This window comes from Coregonus clupeaformis, chromosome 1 (assembly GCF_020615455.1).
Source record: "Coregonus clupeaformis isolate EN_2021a chromosome 1, ASM2061545v1, whole genome shotgun sequence".
Classification (NCBI taxonomy): Eukaryota; Metazoa; Chordata; class Actinopteri; order Salmoniformes; family Salmonidae; genus Coregonus; species Coregonus clupeaformis.
The window spans coordinates 69,290,105-69,300,681 of record NC_059192.1 but is presented as its reverse complement, the minus strand read 5'-3'; the positions used below and the strand labels follow the sequence as shown (position 1 = coordinate 69,300,681).

Sequence of the window (10,577 nt, the reverse complement as noted above, 5' to 3'; positions counted from 1 at the left end):
GAGAGAAATGGCCGCACCTTGGCAATGTTCCTCAGTTGGTAAAAAGCTATTTTGGTCACATTCCTAATGTGTGATTCAAAATTGAGTTCAGAATGAAAAATTACACCTAGATTTTTTACCTGGTGTTTTATCTTTATTGACCGTGAATTAAAATGTGTGGCCAGATTTTCTCTCTGTGCTTTGGCTCCAATAATAAGTACCTCGGTCTTGATTTAGCTGGAGGAAGTTGTGAGCCATCCAAGTATTATGTGTGTTGCTTTATCAACAAAGTAGCATAACAACGGTTGGACTGTGAAAACCATTAACAGGCTACATATATGTCCTGAGCAAATTATTCAAGCCATTGCACAAAATAAAAATAGGGAATAGACATTTTTTATTATTCGTGGGTGACTAATAAGCCCAAGCAGTAGTCTAGGCCATGATATATATTATACAATATTTAAAATGTATATATATATATATATTTTTAAATCTTTATTTTAACAGGGAAAAACAGACTGAGACCTGGATCTCTTTTACGGCTGTGCCCTGTGTAAACATGTTGACATGTACAGTTTTAGACATACAGACAAGAACATTTCAAACATACAAAACAAAAACACAATTCAACAGAAACAATCACAGACAACATCATATTGATCCTCCATAACATTTTTTAAATGGGCAAGGGACACCAGAGTGTCTAACTTAAGTTGGATCTGCAGTTTGTTCCATAAATAAGGTGCAAAGGAACTGAAGGCAGTCCTACCCAACTCTGTAGAGACCACAGAAGTCTCTAATGTAATCCACATCTGTGATCTGGTTTTAAAATTAGTATATCTAGTGGAAATTAATGATGATATATATGGAGGTAGTTTTAAAAGAAGTGCTATATAAATAAACAAGAGAGCATGTTGCTCTCGCCTCACAGATAGAGAGGCCCAACCCACATGTTGATATAGGAAACAGTGATGAGTTTTGTAACTATCACCCATGATAAACCTGAGTGCACAATGGTAAATAGCATCAAAACATGTTGGCACAGGAGGATGGTAGTTACAGTGCATTCAGAAAGTATTCAGACCTCTTGAATTTTTCCACATTTTTGTTACGTTACAGCCTTATTCTAAAATTGATTACATTTGTGTTTTTCCTCATCATTTTACACACAATACCCCATAATGACAAAGCAGAAACAGGTTTTTGGAAATGTTTGCTGATTTATTCAAATCAAATTTACATAAGTATTCAGACCCATTACTCAGTACTTTGTTGAGGCACCTTTGGCAGCGATTACAGCCTCAAGTCTTCTTGGTTATGACGCTACAAGCTTGGCACACCTGTATTTGGGGAGTTTCTCCCATTCTTCTCTACATATCCTCTCAAGCTCTGTCGGTTTGGATGGGGAGCGTCACTGCACAGCTATTTTCAGGTCTCTCCAGACATGTTTGATTGGGTTCAAGTCCGGGCTCTGAGCCACTCAAGGACATTCAGAGACTTGTCCCGAAGCCACTCCTGCGTTGTCTAGGCTGTGTGCTTAGGGTTGTTGTCCTGTTGGAAGGTGAACCTCCGCCCCAGTCTGAGGCCCTGAGGACTCTGGAGCAGGTTTTCATCAAGGATATCTCTGTACTTTGCTCCGTTCATCTTTCCCTTGATCCTGACTAGACTCCCAGTCCCTGCAGCTGAAAAAAATCCCCACAGCATGATACTGCCACCACCGTGCTTCACCATAGGGATGGTGTCAGGTTTCCTCCAGACGTGATGATTGGCATTTAGGCCAAAGAGTTCAATCTTGGTTTCATCAGACCAGAGAATCTTGTTGCTCATGGTCTGAGAGTCTTTAGGTGCCTTTTGGCAAACTCCAAACGGGCTGTCGTGCCTTTTACTGAGGAGTGGCTTCCGTCTGGCCACTCTACCATAAAGGCCTGATTGATGTAGTGCTGCAGAGATGGTTGTCCTTCTGGAAGGTTCTTCCATCTCCACAGAGGAACTCTGGAGCTATGTCAGATTAACCATCGGGCCTCCCAAGTGGCGCAGCGGTCTGAGACACTGCATCGCAGTGCTTGAGGCGTCACTACAGACCCGGGTTCGATCCCAGGCTGTGTCGCGAATGGGAGACCCCATGAGGCGGCGCACAATCGACCCAGCATCGTCCTGGTTAGGGGAGGGTTTGAGATGTCCTTGTCCCATCGCGCTCTAGCAAATCCTTGTGGCGGGCCCGGGCGCTTGCATGCTGACTTTGGTCGCCAGTTCTACGGGAGGCCTGATGGTTCCGGGTTAAGCGAGCAGTGTGTCAAGAAGCAGTGCGACTTGGCAGGGTTATGTTTCGGAGGACGCATGGCTCTCGACCTTCACCCCTCCCGAGTCCGTACAGGAGTTGCAGCGATGGGACAAGACTGAAACTACAAAAAGGAGTAAAGAAAACTATATAAAAAAATAAAACTATAAAAAAATAAAGAGTGACCATTGGGTTCTTGGTCACCTCCCTGACCAAGGCCCTTCCACCCGATTGCTCAGTTTGGCCGGGCGGCCAGCTCTAGGAAGAGTCTTGATGGTTCCACACTTCTTCCATTTAAGAATGATTAGGCCACTGTGTTCTTGGGGACCTTCAGCGCTGCAGACATTTTTTGGTACCCTTCCCCAGATCTGTGCCTCGACATAATACTGTCTCGGAGCTCTATGGACAATTCCTTCGACCTCATGGCTTGGTTTTTGCTCTGACATGCACTGTCAGCTGTGGGACCTTATATAGACTGGTGTGTGCCTTTCTAAATCATGTTCAAACAATTGAATTTACCACAGGTGGACTCCAATCAAGTTGTAGATACATCTCAAGGATTATCTGTTTTTTATTTTTTATATTTGCAAAAATTTCTAAAAACCAGTTTTCGCTTTGTCATTATGGGGCATTGTGTGTAGATTGATGAGCAAAAACATTAATTTAATCCATATTAGAATAAGGCTGTAACGTAACAAAATGTGGAAAAAGTAATACTTTCCGAATGCGCTGTATACCAGCTCCAGTATGCAGCGGTAGAAGTTCAGGTAATGCTACTGTAGTGTAATGCGACTGTAGTGATTAAGGGAGAGAAGTTGGACCAGGGCTGCTTACCCTGGACCAGTGTAGGGTAAGCATATTTGCCAATAGCTATATCACCAGTATCTTTGTGTAGACCTATCCTGTTCTTTCTGTGCTATAAAGGTCCAGACCTCTTGGTAGATGTCAAGCAAGCATACAGGGATGCCACACAGGGTTACTACTGTGTGTGTCTCTGACATACATCTAGTGTCTCATTCCTGCCTTTGAACAATAAATAGCTAGCTGGGTTAGCACACAAATTAGCTAACATTGTAGCTGGCATGAAAAAGATAGCAAAGTCAGTTTCAGTAACATAACAATGATGAAATAAATTTCTAATCACAAGTTGCTGGGCTGACAGTTGGCATGAAATGGCAAATTACTTGTCAGAAAAGGGCGACATCTTTACTATGAAATGTAACACCCTCTTGGCTAGTGAGTATAAAATAAAGTTAACGAGCTAGCTAGCTAACATACAATAGAAAGGTATGGGAAGCTTGTTAGCATAACATGCTAGTGGACTTTCAGAAGAGAAATACACATTCATAAACGCTATACAGTACTAGTTGTAAACCGTGATGGAATGTATAAAATCATATCTAAAATCTGAAAATAAAATAGCATACGTACAGATAGGTAACGTTAGCGAAGGAGCTCCTCCATCAACGTTTTCCAATCTTAAGCTTGCTTGAAGGAATCAATCAGTGGGCTTTTATATTTAGATATACTGTATACAGTGGGGGAAAAAAGTATTTAGTCAGCCACCAATTGTGCAAGTTCTCCCACTTAAAAAGATGAGAGAGGCCTGTCATTTTCATCATAGGTACACGTCAACTATGACAGACAAATTGAGAAAAAAAAATCCTGAGAATCACATTGTAGGATTTTTAATGAATTTATTTGCAAATTATGGTGGAAAAAAAGTATTTGGTCAACAACAAAAGTTTCTCAATACTTTGTTATATACCATTTGTTGGCAATGACACAGGTCAAACGTTTTCTGTAAGTCTTCACAAGGTTTTCACACACTGTTGCTGGTATTTTGGCCCATTCCTTCATGCAGATCTCCTCTAGAGCAGTGATGTTTTGGGGCTGTCGCTGGGCAACACAGACTTTCAACTCCCTCCAAAGATTTTCTATGGGGTTGAGATCTGGAGACTGGCTAGGCCACTCCAGGACCTTGAAATGCTTCTTACGAAGCCACTCCTTCGTTGCCCGGGCGGTGTGTTTGGGATCATTGTCATGCTGAAAGACGCAGCCACGTTTCATCTTCAATGCCCTTGCTGATGGAAGGAGGTTTTCACTCAAAATCTCACGATACATGGCCCCATTCATTCTTTCCTTTACACGGATCAGTCGTCCTGGTCCCTTTGCAGAAAAACAGCCCCAAAGCATGATGTTTCCACCCCCATGCTTCACAGTAGGTATGGTGTTCTTTGGATACAACTCAGCATTCTTTGTCCTCCAAACACGATGAGTTGAGTTTTTACCAAAAAGTTCTATTTTGGTTTCATCTGACCATATGACATTCTCCCAATCCTCTTCTGGATCATCCAAATGCACTCTAGCAAACTTCAGACGGGCCTGGACATGTACTGGCTTAAGCAGGGGGACACGTCTTGCACTGCAGGATTTGAGTCCCTGGCGGCGTAGTGTGTTACTGATGGTAGGCTTTGTTACTTTGGTCCCAGCTCTCTGCAGGTCATTCACTAGATCCCCCCGTGTGGTTCTGGGATTTTTGCTCACCGTTCTTGTGATCATTTTGACCCCACGGGGTGAGATCTTGCGTGGAGCCCCAGATCAAGGGAGATTATCAGTGGTCTTGTATGTCTTCCATTTCCTAATAATTGCTCCCACAGTTGATTTCTTCAAACCAAGCTGCTTACCTATTGCAGATTCAGTCTTCCCAGCCTGGTGCAGGTCTACAATTTTGTTTCTGGTGTCCTTTGACAGCTATTTGGTCTTGGCCATAGTGGAGTTTGGAATGTGACTGTTTGAGGTTGTGGACAGGTGTCTTTTATACTGATAACAAGTTCAAACAGGTGCCATTAATACAGGTAACGAGTGGAGGACAGAGGAGCCTCTTAAGGAAGAAGTTACAGGTGTGTGAGAGCCAGAAATCTTGCTTGTTTGTAGGTGACCAAATACTTTTTTTCCACCATAATTTGCAAATAAATTCATAAAAAATCCTACAATGTGATTTTCTGGATTTTCTTTCTCTCAATTTGTCTGTCATAGTTGACGTGTACCTATGATGAAAATTACAGGCCTCTCTCATCTTTTTAAGTGGGAGAACTTGCACAATTGGTGGCTGACTAAATACTTTTTTCCCCCACTGTATATACTGTACATCTCAAGCAATAAATAAAATCAGCAACGCACTCAACAGCTTTCGTTGTTTAGGCTATGTGACATGGACATGTTCCAACTGATAATATACTTTCTGTCATATCAACACTTATATTCATAATGCCATTATTGCTTTTGTGATTATTTTCACTCTTATCGTGCACACTTGGTGCTTGTAATGATGTTTAGGTTACGGATGTTTTCGTCATTTGACCATGCATCTTGCTGACCGTGCCTCTTGGTGGTTGGGGTATTTATTTTTATTTTGTCTTTATAAAAATAAGCTTATACTGGGTTCCAACACCAATGCTTTCTGTTTCATAGTTGTAAAAAGGCACTCCACGAATACAATTGATTGAACACTTAGTTATTATAATAATTTTGTATATGTATATATATATCCACATTGGAGGTCGCTTTATAAAAAACGTGCCCCCTATGAAAATCAAATGCCAGTCCAACGGATTAATTCTGGCGCCGGCCCTGAAAAAAGCTAATCGTTCATGTAATGGACGCAGGTCTGCGTATTCAAACTGCGCAACACAATGAGAAGGTAAGAAGAAACAGGGATATTTTCAAGCGGTTTATCGACACTACTGCATTTTTGGGCATGCAAGAGTTGGCTTTTACTTAGGTGCGCAATGAAAGGGAAAGGGCAACAAAAGGAGCTTGCAGAGGTAATTGCGCGTTACGATGCTTTATTTGCTAAGCATATGGACATTTCTACTGCCTTCTCTGGGATGTCGAAATCAATTCAGAATGATTTGATAGCTTCCATCGCATCATCTATTAAAAGTGAGATTAAAAGAGAGGTTGACGCAGCACATTTTCTTGCACAACGCACGCTCAAGTGCGCTTTCCACTTTCCTTCGGTATTTATTTAGCAAACATAATGATAACACATCACTACTCCCGACAGACACAAGCAAGAACTCTTTACATAAATGTTGCAGCAGCCTAGGCTACACCTTAACTGACATGCTGTATGGGATGAAAACTATACAATTTTTCAGTCTGATCAACTGTAGGCTACTAAGAACAGAAGGTGCATACAGCCTATGCTCCCTGTTAATCTGCTCAGAGTAAATGAATTGGTAATGTTATGTATTTAAAGTGCATTTGTTTAAGTCAGGAGAAAATGTGCATTTTGTTTATATTCCAACTTGGGCTGGCTAGGCTGCCTAGATCCTTTCAATACAAAATTATTAACTGGAATTAATCAAATCACACAATAGTGATTCCATAGACTGTGAGTACATTTTTTTTCAGGCCTACAGTTGCATAGGCCTTCACGATGCAAACATGCATAAAGCAAGCTCAGCAGCCTCAGCCCTGTGATTTTTATTGTCCATCAGTTGTTGTCTCGGTGTCTGTGTAGAGGAAACCCCCCCTGATAGTCTAGTCTAGATATACACTACCAGTCAAAAGTTTGGACACACCTACTCATTCAAGGTTTTTTCTTTATTTGTAAAAACATTTACGTTGTAGAATAATAGTGAAGACATCAAAACTATGAAATAACACATATGGAATCATGTAGTAGCCAATTTTCAGATTCTTCAACTAGCCACCCTTTGCCTTGTTGACAGCTTTGCACACTCTTATAATAATAATAATAATAATAATATGCCATTTAGCAGACGCTTTTATCCAAAGCGACTTACAGTCATGCGTGCATACATTTTTGTGTATGGGTGGTCCCGGGGATCGAACCCACTACCTTGGCATTACAAGCGCCGTGCTCTACCAGCTGAGCTACAGAGGACTCTTGGCATTCTCTCAACCAGCTTCATGAGGTAGTCACCTGGAATGCATTTCAATTAACAGGTATGCCTTCTTAAAAGTTAATTTGTGCAATTTATTTCCTTCTTAATGCGGTTGAGCCAATCAGTTGTGTTGTGACAAGGTAGGGGGGGGGTATACAGAAGATAGCCCTATTGGTAAAAGACCAAGTCCATATTATGGCAAGAACAGCTCAAATAAGCAAAGAGAAACTACAGTCCATCATTACTTTAAGATATGAAGGTCAGTCAATACGGATCATTTCAAGAACTTTTAAAGTTTCTTCAAGTGCAGTTGCAAAAATCATCAAGCTCTATGATGAAACTGGCTCTCATGAGGACTGCCACAGGAATGGAAGACCCAGAGTTACGTCTGCTGTGGAGGATAAGTTCATTAGAGTTACCAGCCTCAGAAATTGCAGCCCAAATAAATGCTTTACAGAGTTCAAGTAACAGACACATCTCAACATCAACTGTTCAGAGGAGACTACGTGAATCAGGACTTCATGGTCGAATTGCTGCAAAGAAACCACTACTAAAGGACACCAATAAGAAGAAGAGACCTGCTTGGGCCAAGAAACACGAGCAATGGACATTAGACCGGTGGAAATGTGTCCTTTGGTCTGGAGTCCAATTTGGAGATTTTTGGTTCAAATTGCCGTGTCTTTGTGAGACGCGGTGTGGGTGAACGGATGATCTCTGCATGTGTAGTTTCCACCGTAAAGCATGGAGGAGGAGATGTTATGGTGCGGAGGTGCTTTGCTGGTGACACTCTCTGTGATTTATTTAGAATTCAAGGCACACTTAACCAGCATGGCTACCACAGCATTCTGCAGCGATACGCCATGCCCATCTGGTTTGGGCTTAGTAGGACTATCATTTGTTTTTCAAGAGGACAATGACCCAACACACCTCCAGGCTGTGTAAGGGCTATTTGACCAAGAAGGAGAGTGATGTAGTGCTGCATCAGAAGACCTGGCCTCCACAATCCCCCGACCTCAACCCAATTGAGATGGTTTGGGATGAGTCGGACCGCAGAGTGAAGGAAAAGCAGCCAACAAGTGCTCAGCATATGTGGGAACTCCTTCAAGACTGTTGGAAAAGCATTCCAGGTGAAGCTGGTTGAGAGAATGCCAAGAGTGTGCAAAGCTGTCATGAAGGCAAAGGGTGGCTATTTGAAGAATCTCAAATATAAAATATATTTTGATTTGTTTAATACTTTTTTGGTTACTACATGATTCCATATGTGTTATTTCATAGTTTTTATGTCTTCACTATTATTCTACAATGTAAAAAATAGTAAAAATTAAGAAAACCCCTTGAATGAGTAGGTGTGTCCAAACCTTTGACTGGTACTGTAATTCATATGAACAAGTACAAGGTTGCTGCGGTTTGACAGGGTTTTCATCCTCCCCAGGGCCAGGTGTTTTTTCAGGAGTTTTATAAAACTATGTGACCTGATTTAGAAAAACTGGTCCCATCATATTCCATTTAAAACCTTTTTACAACTGATTAATCACTGTCATACCCTATAGCAGGGCTGCCCAAACCTCTTCCTGGAGATCTACCGTCCTGTGGGTTTTCAGTCCAACCCTAATTTAACACACCTGATTCTACTTATTAGCTGCTCAACAATACCTTAACTAGCTGAATCAGATATGCTAAATTAGGGTTGGACTAAAAACCTACAGGACAGTAGATCTCCAGGAAGAGGGTTGGGTAGCCCTGCCCTATAGTGTCTGGAGTCTTTCATGGTTAGGTTCAGATAACCAGCCAACACTGCATACAATACACTGCTGGTTTACTCATACTCCCTTCTATTCTACTACTATTTTATTGTATATGTAAAATGATTAAGAATATACCAGGTACATGCACAAATATTCCAAGGTAAATGCACAAATATTCCAACATTCTCACATCTATCTTTTTAAACGAACCATATTACTCCTGGGGCTCTATTTTAACAAACCTAATGCAATGGTCAATCTTAGCGCTGGCAGTAGCGTTATAGGTTTGGGAGTGTGTCAGAAGTAGTTTTGCTATTTTCACAACCAGAATTATGGGTGCAGTAGCTGGCAGTGGCGTGAAAGAGCTGGGTTTTGGGTTTTGATGAATAAACAAGTTGTGGGTGTGTCGAGGCATGGTCCCCCATGGTCCCAATCAGAATGGCTAAATATTTTGTTGCTTCAAGTTGTGTATTTACGGTCAATTATGTATTGCTTTATCATCAACTCCAATTAGAATGTTAGTCCCTTATAACCTAGTTCGTTACATAGCTTGCCCCATATTTGCTAAATATGTTGAACATGTTTGCAGTCCACATTATTCTAATTGCACTGCTTCAATATGTAAATACATTGGTAAAATCCTTAAGAGTCTATTGACCCGTGCATCAATCTAAGTAACATAATTGAAAAAATCCCCATCAAAATCCGTCAGTTTAAGCTAAAGATATCAATCCACCTCGTCAGCCCCGCGTAGCTCAGTTGGTAGAGCATGGCGCTGGCAACGCCAGGGTTGTGGGTTCGATTCCCATGGGGGGCCAGTATGAGAAGAAAAAACATTTTGCACTCACTAACTGGATAAGAGTGTCTGCTAAATGACTAAATTGTAAATGTCAGCCTTCTGCGGGGGAAGGTGGCCAAGCTACAGCAGTGTTTGTCAGACCATGAGACATCCCAAAAATCTGTCTTCACACGAAAACGTCTATAGCGTCCGAACAATTTGGCCTACAAACTAATATGACCCCACTGTAGAAAGGGGGGACTCTTACGAACACGATGGTGTTCTCCGACCCCCCACAAGTGTCACGGGACTCTTCTGAAGGTAACCTGTACAAATTAGTGGCAGTATATAGGTAGTTTTATGACAACAAAAATAAGGGGTTAAATATGTCCAAAAAAACTATAATATTTCCAGTGGCTTGCAAAAGTATTCCCCTCTTGGCATTTTTCCTATTTTGTTGCCTTACAACCTGGAATTAAAATGGATTTTTTTTGGGGGGGGTTTGTATAATTTGATTTACTCAACATGCCTACCACTTTGAAGATGCAATTTTTTGTTGTTGTTGTATGAAACAAAACATTAGACAAAAAAACAGAAAACTTGAGCGTGTATAACTATTAACCCCCCCTTTAAGTCATACCCCTGATTCTCAATTGGATTGAGGTCTGGGCTTTGACTAGGCCATTCCAATACATTTAAATGTTTCCCCTTAAACCACTCGAGTGTTGCTTTAGCAGTATGCTTAGGGTCATTGTCCTGCTGGAAGGTGAACCTCCATCCCAGTCTCAAGTCTCTGGAAGACTAAAACAGGTTTCCCTCAAGAATTTCCCTGTATTTTGCACCATCCATCATTCCTTCAATTCTGACCAGTTTCCCAG

General features: G+C 41.4%; 1 non-coding gene across 1 annotated transcript; it reads left to right on the top strand.

The window, feature by feature from the left end:
* Positions 1-9,664: 9,664 nt before the first annotated feature.
* Positions 9,665-9,738, top strand: trnaa-ggc. The gene has a single exon. It is a non-coding gene; the product is annotated as a tRNA-Ala (tRNA).
* The last annotated feature ends 839 nt before the right edge of the window (positions 9,739-10,577 follow it).